This window comes from Megascapheus bottae, chromosome 2, assembly GCF_031878675.1.
Source record: "Megascapheus bottae isolate mThoBot1 chromosome 2, mThoBot2.hap1, whole genome shotgun sequence".
Classification (NCBI taxonomy): domain Eukaryota; kingdom Metazoa; phylum Chordata; class Mammalia; order Rodentia; family Geomyidae; genus Megascapheus; species Megascapheus bottae.
This window is the reverse complement of record NC_143510.1, coordinates 69,183,261-69,196,271: the sequence shown is the minus strand read 5'-3', so window position 1 is coordinate 69,196,271 and position 13,011 is coordinate 69,183,261. Positions and strand designations below refer to the sequence as shown.

Below are 13,011 nucleotides of genomic sequence, written 5' to 3'. Positions count from 1 at the left end.
TAGCAACTGTATTACATAAAATTAATAATAGTTAACATCATGACAAGTATTTACCCATAGTCTTTAAGAAAACCCTCATTTTATTGATGGATGTCCATGTACAATAAATTTTAATGTATAGGAATCCAGTTATTTAAGAATTCTAACAGAATTGTAAACAGAATGAGTCAATAGCATATGAAAAGTGATCCTGCTATGGGCAAATCGTTTTAGTATATCAATTATGATTTTAATAGTTATAGTTTATGTTCAATCACCCTTGCAGTCTACCACCTAGTAAACACACAAGTTATTTCTTCACAATAATTTTTATCATCTTATGCACTGCTTTTCCTGTTAGATTCTCAAAGTTGATATTGAAATGAAAAACGAAATTTAATATTTATGTCTTTTGATGGGGTGGATGTTTGAAACTGCCTTTTTCTACTTATTCTTTTTGCATGTGCACTGTTTTGGTTTGATTTAAACTGCTTTGCTCCTGTTTTTAATTTGAGTGGTAAAAAGCCTCACAAATGTTGTCTCACACATTTTAGCCAGCACTGATGATTATTGACTGGGTAAAATTACAAAATAATCATTTCTTTTTAACTCCTCTAGTTGGTTTTAATTACCACACTATTGTCACAGCTTCTACATTCACTAAAATGACAGTCTGTCATCTAGACTGTAGGATAGATATCTCTTGCTGTCTTCTAAAAAGTAAATATACATTTAGTATCTACTTCTTAAGCAAGTGTATGATTCAAGCACAGAAAATAACTTGTCTAAGGCAGACACTTCACTGACAAAACCAGAATGGTGTTGATGCCTGGACTTAACGTGTGTGAACTAGTTCACCCATTCAGTTCCTTTTTGTTGAGTTGTTAGTTTAAAATTAAACCATTTTTCTAAGCACTGGGATTAAGATGAGGGGAAACAAAATGAAGATCATCCTTCCATAAGGAAGAGAAAATGAGTGTATCCCATTCACACCAGTTTATTCTTGCACTGAATTTATTAAGAAAATACCTAGAGACGCACCCCTATGATCACGGCCTTTTCTCAGCATGGCTCTGCTTTCAGGAAATGTACCCACACAGCTGTCAAGTGTGAACTTAGGTGTATTACAGATATAGTCTGAAATCAGAATGTGGTCAGGGTTTTATATTGGAAATACAAGTCAGTCTGATATCTTTAGGATCCCAAGGAATTATTTATATTTATAAACTAGTATTCCAATTTCCAGGCCCAAAGAGTTAATGCCTCCATTCTATGTAGTAAGTAGAAGTTAGTTTTATGTCATTTAAAGTGATCAAAATTGCCTAAGATACATATCAGTTCACTTTTCTCCACATTTTTATTAACACCCATTAGTTATGGACAGGAGGTTTTGTCTTGACATGTCCAAATATGCATAGAATATACCTTTATCAAATTCACCCTTCCACTGCTGACTCCCTTCTCCTCTCCTCATACCCATACCAAGTTCAGCAAGCTTCAACATTCTGTTTTTACACATAAAGTATTATTCTGGCCATTCTCATTGCTTTTTAGCTTCTACCTTCTCACTAGTACCCACATTCTGAGTGAATCTGATTTACCTTCCTGTCATTCATATTTTAATACATGTGTACTAATTGCTCAAAGGGTTATGCCTGGGTGCTGCCCTTATGCAAATCAATCTGACCCCCAAGTCTCACTTCACTATCTCCCTGACTTCCTATTCAAAAGCTTTCAGTGAGGTTCAGCTGTTATCTTCATAGACTCTTTCTGTTTCAGCTTATGCACCTTTTGACATATTAATACCAATTTATATTTGTCATGACAAGTACTCCTTCTAGACCATGGTTATAAAGTCATTCCATATATTTTTAGCAATTCTATTTTTGACTATTTTGAGTCTGTCTTGAATCTTTCATCTCTGTAAATAAACTAGAGTATTTCTCTTGAGGGACCCAAGCAAGATGACTTTTCTATTTACAATTTCAGTTAAGGTTGTCTGGAAACCTAATCTCCCATCTGACTAAACTAGACATACTTGTGATTGTAGATCCATTTTCATGCCTGCTCTTTGTTGCTATTGTTTTTCCCTTGATAATTAGGAAGTTGCCCTTGTTTTTCTGTCTCATAATGCCTTTATAATAGAGAGTTGAGGAAATAAATATTGAGGAAAATTTAATATACTTTCCTCAAATGAATGAGCTTCAAAGTATAGTTACATTCCAAACCACGCTGAACCAATACATGTATTTTGGACTCTACTTTTCTCCTTTGCTTTAAGTGAAGATTTGTTCAAATTTAATTTTGCCTCAATGAACCCCGTTAGCTGACACTAATAGAATTACAAGTTTCTCCACAGAAATGTCATAATCTTTCAGTCGCTGGTGGCTGGTGGCTGCAATATTGGCTACTTGGAGGCTGAAATCTGAGAGTTGTGGTTCAAAGTCAACCTGGGCATGAGGTTTGTGAGACTCCTTCTTAGTTCTAATTCAAAAATGCCTGAAATAGAGCTGTGGCTCAAGGGTAGAACACTAATCTTGAGCACTAAAGCTCAGGGACAACATCTGAGCCCAGAGTTCAAACCTCAGGATCAGAAACAAAAAAAAAGAAAGAAAAAAGTAATAATCTTGGTGGATATAAAGCCCTGAAATGATGGCTGAGACATACAATCTCCTACTATGTCCAATTTCCATTTATTACTACGTGGACTTTCCCTGATAACTTCAAATATAAATGACTTTTATTAACTGCTTTTATTTATCTATTTATGCTTCTATCACTGTTTCTAATGTGGTTACAGAGAACTCTGGGATTATGTTAAGATGCCTCAAGGACAGCTTCTATGAGGACTCTTAAGTTGGCAGTTTTCTGGTTTCCACTCCACCTTAAAACCATATATTTTGAGCTTCCACATGCAAGTGTAGTTAAAGAGTATTCTAGTTATGCAAACATTGTTGTGATGTGTCAACATTGTATTATAAGAAGATATGCTCTCCTCCTGAGCAATGCATTTTAGGATTCCAGGATTACCTTTGGAGGTGGTGGTGAGGCTTAAATCACAGGGTGAGTTCCTATTTCTAGAAAGTCAATGGCTGGTCATTTGTCATTCCACTGTCACCAACATTGATTTGGCTGAATTGATTGGCTAGGAGAAATTATCCGTTTTCCCAATTCTTGGCTTGATGTTGAAATTCTTCATAGTGGGGAGAAAGGTGTTCCATATGAACCTAAAAATAGATAGTTGCATGCCAAAACTGCCAATCCTAGAGTAATTCTCGCTAGTCTACCTTCTGAGATGATCATCTTGAGAGTTTTTCATTTTCCTGGATCCTTTATATCAGGTTGTTGTAGAGGATAAGTACTAGAGCTCTTCCTTATATATTTTCCAGCCCTCGGGCTTGAATTCAGGTCCTGGGCACTGTCCCTGAACTTTTTTGTGCTCAGGGCTAGAGCTCAATCACTTGAGCTACAGTGTCACTTCCAGCTATTTCTGTTTATGTGGTACTGAGGAATCAAACTCAGGGCTTCATGAATGCTTGATAAGCACTCGACCACTGAGCCACAGTCCCAGCTCTGGAGCTCTTCAATGTACTTACTGTTGTAAACGTCTACATTGATGAGTCTAAACTTTCTCTCTCTAGTCATGGCTCTACTCCAATCCGAGTATGTGCCAAAGCACATACTTAATATCTTCAAAAGTTTGTCTAATAGAGAGTTCCGACTTAATATATTAAAAATTGAGCTCTGAATCTTTCATCTTTTCTTAGACACATCTCCGTCATAGCCAGGACAGTTTTATTACCTAGGAAAATTCTTCGAGTTTTTCTTCACTCCTGCCTTCCCTCCCACATTCAAATCCATCTGTAAAATATAGAGTCCAGTTGTCACCACCCCCTACCATTGGACATTGCTACTGTTTGTTTTCCTCTCCCTTAGTTTGGTCCACTTTGTACCCTCACCCAACTACTTGTCCCTTTTTCTGTTTCCAGTGTCATTCATATAAGCATCCTTTGCTAATTATAATGTAACACAAAGGATACACTGGAATAAAAGGAAGCAGACCAAAGTTAAAAAAACAATAGCATGTATCCGATTCCATAAAATTTATTGGTATTTTCTTCAAAGGACATGTTTTCTTTGCTTCTTGAAGTTTCAGTTAAAAGTTTAAATTTAGGCTTCTGGATTTTAGTTTTAATTTATTTACTAAAGTACAAAGTACAAACTTTATAAAAACTTTCATAAAGCATTTTTATTTTCATTTTCTCTTAATTTTTAATTATTAACAAATAGGTTACAATACTACAATTCAGGCTATAAATATAATACATGCTGTTCAATGTCGTTCCTTTCATTGTTCTCCATTTTCTGTCTACTGACCCCACTTGCAAGTCACATAGTTTAGTTTTTACATAATGTACACTGAATGTAATGACTGCATCCTTCCTCTCTCCATTTCCATGCCCTTCACCACTAAGAAACATGTTTCCATTTCCTATTATTCATTTTGATAAACAGTACATTAATTCAAACCAGTTATAACTCTGTATTCCTTCTGAGTATACCATTCTTTAGTCTGTGTATATATGCATTGAGACCCTTATTTTGTGTTTATAGTTGTATTTTTACATCTAGCATTTATATCTGGGGAAAATACATGTAGTGTCTTATCCTAATTCAAATTTTCAGTCTTGATAAACTTTGTAGTGTCATTCACAGTGGTTAAATTAATTTATATTTCCACCCATAGTGCATAAGATTCATTTTCTACCTATTCCCCTGTGCTCCAAGAGGTGTTTATGTATATGTATGTGTGCATGTCTTTTTTTTTTTTTTGCCAGTCCTGGGCTTGAGCTCCGTCTACATAAAGCCTTACACTTTTGTCCAGTACTGGCCTTGGCCTTGGACGATAATCTTCAAATTCCCTACATACATAGCTAGGATTATAGACTCATGTCACTACTCCTAGCCTCTTCCCAGGAATAAACAAAATGAGGGGTGAGTTTATGTACAAAGTAAGAAAGAGATTAGAGAATGGAGACTTGAGCCGAATTGCCATGATAGTTTCATGCAGTTAACTATTATTCAAGGTGACTACTATTAATGCAATCAGAATTCAACACAATGTCCTATTCTTTGCACATATTCAATTCAATTCAAATTAATATTTATTTTGCTTGACCGTAGCTGCCAGTGTAGCTAGTACTGTCCAAAGCATTGCAAGCATGATGCTGATGATGTGCCCTTTAGAGAGTTAAGGAAAGTGTTTATAATAAGAATTTCCACATTTGTGATGACATGCTAATATTATGTTTTGCTAATTTATTCATATGCAATAAATGTCAAGTACAAGGAAAATAAATTGAAGAAATTAATGTATGCCTGCAATTTCTTATGACTTAGTAAACAATTCCGTGTCCTCGTGGCCTGCCTATCATCAAGCTGCACAAAGGAGACTAGACACTGGTCTTTCAAGACTAGACACTGTATTTCAAGTTAAGAGATTGTGATCCGGGGTGTGCTTAGTAATTCACTTTTGATATGTGCAAATGAAATCTTACTAACGTTATTTCATGTCAATGTTTTGCTTTACCCTGTTACTCTTTCACGAACAAAACAAACTGGTGCTATGACTTGGATTTAGAATTGAATATTGTTAATTCGAGAGAGAAGAAAAAAATGTTACAAAGTTAGAACCGTAAAAAGGAAATTTTATGATTAGCAGTTCTTGACAATAAGGATTTATATTCCAGTTTTCACCACATCCTCACACTAATAGAAAAATGACCATGTTTTTACCCTCTATCTATGTAAAGCAAGGGAGGATGATCAAGTTTAGAGACTGAGTCATCCAGTTCCCAAATTTCCCTTTTTCCAGCCTACATACTTGTGTTCCTCCTTTCAACTTCCTGAGAATATGCGCAAACTCCTACCAACACAGGGCTGAACCTGTTTCCCTGTGCCTTTCTGTCCATTAACAAAGTTGGTGTCTTCAAAGCCAGTCTCTTGGTAGAGTCTATCTCTGATTATTTATTCTATGGTGTTGCTTTGGACATTCATTTTCATCATACACCATTTGTTTTTCCTTCTCTCCCAGAGCTCCTCCCTCAGCACATGATTATATTCTTAGTTCTTTTCTTCCTTTCCTTGCCAACCATTCTCAAACTTCTTGGATATCCTTTGGATATGCCAAAGAAAGATTTTGTAAACATAGCATTTTGAATATAGTTTTCCCATTTAAGTTTTATACTTACTTTGGTCAGGTTTTTAATCTTCAATTCTCCTGATGCCAACCTATAGCTTTCTAGGTCAATGGACCTATCTAGGTTTTTAGAATTAGCATTTTTGCTCATTGCCATATACCTATTGGATTCCCATTTATTACAGGGATTTCAGGCCACCTCCTCCTGGTCTTAATTGATTTTTATCATTTCCCTCTATGCAGTTTTCTTTGGTCTTCTACCAGGGCTTTGGTTTGTTTTTGTTGGTCAATGAGATTTTTGTCCCCATGTTCTATGGATATGTGCCGGAACATGAAAATATCTGCATATACATTAAGACAAGGGGAGCCATTCAGATTTGTGAAGTATTGTATGTGCCTCTCACTTTGAAACATTCTATTAACTGTTCTATAAAACAGATTCAACTAGTCAGTAATGTTCTTGCCTTAAAGAAGACAAATTGGTAGTTAGAATATCTCTTTTTGACATTCTTCAGTTAACTCATTTATTCACTAAAAAGTCTGCCAATAATTCTATTATGTAGCAAGTAGTATACTTACTCAATGTTTAAATAGCAGCTATTCCATGTACTCACTGTGAGAGTCTGATAGAAAGTATTTATTAAGTTCTCCAAAGTATTGATGGAGTTAAATAAGATCATTCATACTGAGCTGTAGTTCACAAAAAGAGAAACCAAACAGCCAATAGATGTTGCAAACATTTCTCAAATATCTGCTAGCTGCTAGCTGTGTACCACACATTGTGCTGCATCTTGAACAGGATAAACAAGGAGTTCCAGGGAGCTTGTAATTTCTGCACACCCACATATCTTATTACATTTAAAGTTTTAGTTATGAATTATGCTTTCATTCATTAGAAATTCCAAATTCTTTATGAAAGACTGAGATAAAGTAATTCTTGTAGTAATTCTATTAGAACCTAGAAATATTTTTTATTTTTTTATTAAAGAATTTATTAACATTGATTTTTACATCATATTTCAATTTGCCTAATTATTCCTTTCCCTTTTATGAATATTTTCTTAACATAAATCAGTTCTACAAGGGTTCCTATTATCTTATTTATATTTGTGAATATGCTATGTTTCTATTAAATTCACACAATCTTCATTATTCTATCCTCATTCTTCTATTTAACACATTTTAGATGGTTTCATATGTCATTTTTTACATATATAATACGTGCCTTTCATATTTATTCCTGTTTCTCTTTTTCCCTGCAAGAATGCCTAATTAGTTTTAAAAATGATAAAAAGCTTATCATAAAAAAATCACATTATTGAAGCAGATAAAGTACACATACAAGTTGAAATTTAGTATATAGTAATCTGCATGGAGTTGAGTAGGCCCAATATTGCTTGATAATTTTTAAATATATACTTGTAGAAGTTATTACTCAGCAAGAACTTCAGGTGTTACAATAAGAACATGAACTATGGGCTGGGATGTAGCTCAGTGGCAAAGCGCTTGCCTAGCAAGTGCAACGTCCTGGGTTCGATCCCCAGTGCCCCCCCCAAAAAGAAAAGACACCAAAAAATACAGTTAAAAAAAGAATATAAACTATGCCACTCCGTGGAATCTGGAGCTGTAGATAGAGAGAAACATCCTGTATGAAGCTTCATTGTAATTTAATTTTTAATGTTTTTAATTGTTTTATGTTAGTATGGGAAAGGGGTGTTGAACTCAGAACCTGACCTTCTTGCTCAGCTTTTTCACTCAAGTCTAATGGTTTACCATTTAAGTTAGCCCTATTTCTTTTATTCCAAATATATAAAACCTGGTGCGTACTTTATTTTAGAATATGTGACTAAGTTATTACCTGGTATAGTATTTGTCCAAGATGTAGCATTTGTCTGTTAAAGGATGAACAAGAAAAGGAGGCTAGGGAGAATGGTTTCAGCTAGCAATACATACTTATTTAGCTTACATATGCCACCCATATGGATTTAGAAGGGTACATTGTCCATCTGGACTGACAATTTTACTCCATCTGTCATAGCTTAGAATTGAATGCTTGCTGACAAAATTATTTGTTATTCTATATTGCTGTGGTGCAAATGATAGTGATATCTCACTCTCTCTCCCATCTCCTCTCTTGTCTTTTCCTTCCTCTTTCTTATCCTTTCACTGCTTCCTCTCCCCTTAAGCATTTAACAGGATATGAGGAACCTTTCCAGTTCATTCCTTACACTTCCCCAAGTCCCTGTCACTGAAGCCAACTTTCTTGAGCTTATAACTCACACAATATACATTCTGTCAAATCGCTTGTCTGGAAGCAGAATATACCTTACAACTGCTTCTTAAAATTATTTTGAAGGGCTATAAAATTTTTTTGAGTTGCATTTTTATTCTGACAACCTATACAATCAGAGGCTCTAACATATTGTTGGCCTCTCTATATGTTTGAGCTGATAATTTGTGTTTTAGAAGGTATAAGAACAATTATTCCCAGAGGAATAGAATGTACTGGATGGCTTCTGGGTGTTTTCTCCATGATTCTATTAAAAAGAAGAATCTGACTAGAGTTTTTATTTTATCACTGGCTAAGGTAGTATAATTAAGTCATCCTTTCAATTTTTCACTTTCTATTGATTTCTGTAAAATTTAAAATGTTTGAGCAAGATAGCTTTAAACTCCTGGAATTTTTATTTAATTTTCTTCCCTTCACACATCCCAAGAGTATTTCTTTTGTGTGTGTGGTGGTCTGTGTAGCAGCTGAAATGAACACATTATTTTCCCTTCCTAGAAGCTGTCTTGGAACAATGATTAATATCAGGAATACATTAAACATAATTTTACATATAATATATATTCTATGTATTTTACTTTCAAGTTAATACTTGAAATTATAATAGTAGAAACTGAAAGCAATCAAGTTATAGATGAAGTTTAGTGACATCCTAAAATAGTTTTGGAAAGTATTTGGTAACCTAAAGAAACATATCAAGATATACTACTCAAAAGTTTGAAAACATGACTGTTTTCAAATTGTGTGTGTGTGTGTGTGTGTGTGTGTGTGTGTGTGTGTGTGTGTGTGTGTATTGGTTGGTTCTGGGTTTTAAACTCAAGGTTATCTCTGAGCTTAATCATTCCAGGAAAGTGTTCTACCACTTGAACTACAGCTCTAATTGCAACTTTATGGTAGCTATTGGAGATATTAGTCTCACATATTTTTCTGTCTGAGCTGGCTTCAAAAGGCAATCCATAGATATCAGCCTTGAGGTAGCTGGGATTATAGGGAGACACTGTCATCTGGCCCCAGATCTTTTTTTTTTTCAAGACAAGAATATTCTAATTTCAGATGCTCGTGTAGAAATAGAATATTTTACAAATTTCAACTGTGTTGTACTTGACTTGCTGTATAAGTACCTTTTATTAGCTGATACTTGTCTCACCAAATTTAACTTTATTTAATGATCAAAATTGTACATTCAACTTTATTTTAATATAATACAGTATAATAATTATCTAAATATATAATGCAATAAATTAAGATTTATCAAATTGTAAATATGCTTCCAGGATCTGGGAATAGTACTAATCCAATTAACATCAGTTATTGATTGGTCCCTGATTTATGCAGTGTTGGACAAATAAACTAATAAATGTGAATAAAAGAAAAAAAAGGATAATTGTTTCTATTTTAGTTAGAATAATCACTCCGGTCTTGAGCAAGTTATTCTACTCCATTGAATACAATTTTATATTCATAAAATTTTTAACATTCTCTAGGCCAACATGTGTATATGTCTGATACACAGATACTTAACTTAATTCCAGGTCTCCCTTCCCTTTCAGCATTGCAGGTGGTGTATCTATATGAAAGTAACCAATCTACTTAAGTAAATTTTCTCATAGACTGTATTATTTTGGATATGGTTTGATCATGATAAATTATAAATTAAAATTTGTGCATGCTGCCTTTCCAGATAATTTTAAAAAACTCCATGAAATTTGTGTCTTTGTGTCTGTCCTAAGTAGAAATGGAGGGCATAGCCCCTGATTTACAAAGCAGAGATATTGTTTGTCTGCTGTTCTGGAGAAAAATAGACTGATAGAAAGTCCAAATTATCTGTATGATTACAACCTCAGAGCATGATAGGCCTAGATGTGCTGTTTCCATCAGTAAAAATGTATTTTTAACTTCAACAGAACCCACTGGGAATAAATTTCTAAATTTAAAGTTAAAGAATTATCTGTTTTCTTTAGGAATCAGTATATAAACTTTAACTATATATTTGGATTTACATATATTTTTAATTTCTCAATATTTATTGACTAAGTAACTATTAGAATATTAAGGGAAAATTTCTTCATAAAATTTAATATAACTACACTGGGTGTAGGTGGTTCATACCTGTTATCATAGATATTCAAGAGGAAGAGGTCCAAGAATAACTATTGGAAATCAGCACAGGCAGAAAAGTTACTGCGAGACACTTATCTTTAATTAAGTACTCAAAACTGGAAGTGGAACTGTGTCTCAGTGTGGTAGTGAGCTAGCCTTTAGCATAAGAGATCAGGAGCAGGTATGGGAGTTTGGCCCAGTGGTAGAGTGCTTGCCTAGCATGCATGAAAACCCAGGTTCAATTCCTAAGTACCACATACGTAGAAAAAAGCCGGAAGTGGTGCTGAGGCTCAAATGGTAGAGCTCTAGCTTTGAGAAAGTCCAAGGACAGTGCTCAGGCCCTGAGCGCAAGCCCAGGACTGGCAAAAAAAAAAAAAAAAGAAATCAGTTATCTAAGATAACTTTAAATTACAGTTTATGAGGGACGGAATTTTTAGGAAAATGAGTATGGTTTATAAATAATACTAGCAAGTTAGGTATAAAGAAAGTGACCAACACTGAGACAATAGGAATTGCAAAGCAAATGATGCAATATTTAAATTATAGCCAATTGGATAAAATTTGAGTGTATATTGATATCAGTGATTAAAAACAGAAATACCAACAAAAATTAAAATTTCCCCAAGAACTAAAGCTCAATTTTACCCCTAGTTGCTATCTGTTGTTATTTGTTTAATAAGTTTAGTGACTAATTCCAAAGAAGACCATAGAGGAAAAATGGCCACTGTGCAAAAGATAAAACTCATAAATGTTTCCTGAGTCAAAATGAAGATTAAAATCATTGATGATGAAGACATTAATGAGTCCAACTGTATATTCTTCTGCAACACCTGAAGCCTTAGTTTAAGTATGAGGAAACAGGAAAATATGCACAATTGCATAATAGCATTATGTGATACTCTATAGAACTATTCTAGTACTTTTCAAGACTATCTGAATGATAAAAATAATTTCTAAAACCTGAATATCATAGTCAGAGGAAACCAGAAAATCATGACAACCAAATGAAGGTGATACACTGGATTAGATAGAGCAAGAAGAGAAACAGCTTATGAAGGAATAAAATCAATACTATCTAGTAAGTCTGGAGTTGGATTACAAGTCTCACTTTTTCACCTCTACAAATGTAGCATGGGAAGTACAAGATGTTAACAATTGAGGAAACTGAATGGAATCTTTTTCAAAAAATAATCACTATGGCCGGGAGTTTGGCCTAGTGGTAGAGTGCTTGCCTAGCATTCACGAAGACCCGGGTTCGATTCCTTGGTACCACATACTTAGAAAAAGCCAGAAGTGGTGCTGAGGCTCAAGTGGTAGAGTTCTAGCCTTGAGAAAAATCCAAGGACAGTGCTCAGGCCCGGAGCTCAAACCCAGGACTGGCAAAAAAAAATAATAATCATTGCTTTTCCATAAATGCAAATTCTTTTCCATATATAAAATATACTTAATAAAAATATTGTTCTGCTCTAGTTAACATTATCTTAAGTATGTGAACTAATACACATAGTTTACTCAAATGTCAGAACCCCATTCAAGAAATTGAAAGTCATTTTATTTCCTCCCCCTTGGCATTATATATTTGAAGTAAAATTGAGAAATCTAAAAGTGAACAATAAGTATTCAGAACTCTCACTATCCTTTTATAGCATCCAGATTTAAAGAAAGTGGTTCTTGGTCCTTGGTTATGCATAACAATATCAATTTAGATACATTCCCAAAGATACATTTTGGGCTCATTCTGTTTTCCACTTTTGTGAAGTCTCCACCTTTGAACTATGTGTAAATGGAACATTTATTTTTACCTCTAGAAGTTGTTGAGTCATCTGAATATGATCTTTTATATAGACTAAAAATTTCTTAAAGGCATAGAAAAATAAGTGTGATTTGCAAAACAGTGCAATATTTACAACCAATATTTTCAAATCTGGAGTTCAAAACCCTCAGCCATAGAAAATACATTAATTAATAGCCTTGTGCACATGTATGAGGATTAATCAAAACAATTTTATAACACTTCTTAAGGCCTTGATTGTCTAGCTTAATTTTTCAGCTAAGGTAGGATAAATGAGAGGTCATGACTAAGTTTACACTGATGATGTTCCTTAAGAGTTCAGAGAAGTGAATTATATTTGCTTATTTGTTAGTAGGTTGACTTATAAAGCCTCAAAGAGCTCTATATAATGCATATCTATTTATATAACATATGCTCCCTATATATACATGCTTTATGTATGTATTCCTGCTTTTATATTCTACTTTTAAGTGTAAATTATAAAATAATTATTTTAAGAAAATTTATAAAAAAAAGTCATCTCATTGAAAACTCTGGGAGTGATAGTCTCAGACATGCAGGGAAACCACAGTGATAAAGCTATCATTCCTTACCAAATGTAGCTTTCAGCAGCAAGTGAAACATGTTTCAGGTTAGTCAGAAGAGGTCCCCTGA

At 34.1% G+C, this 13,011-nt stretch overlaps 1 protein-coding gene across 11 annotated transcripts in view; it reads left to right on the top strand.

Annotated features, from left to right (window-relative positions):
- Ppfia2 (PPFI scaffold protein A2) overlaps window positions 1-13,011 on the top strand; it is a 295,042-nt gene that overhangs the window by 82,865 nt on the left and 199,166 nt on the right. The gene's annotated exons all lie outside the window — the stretch shown is intronic.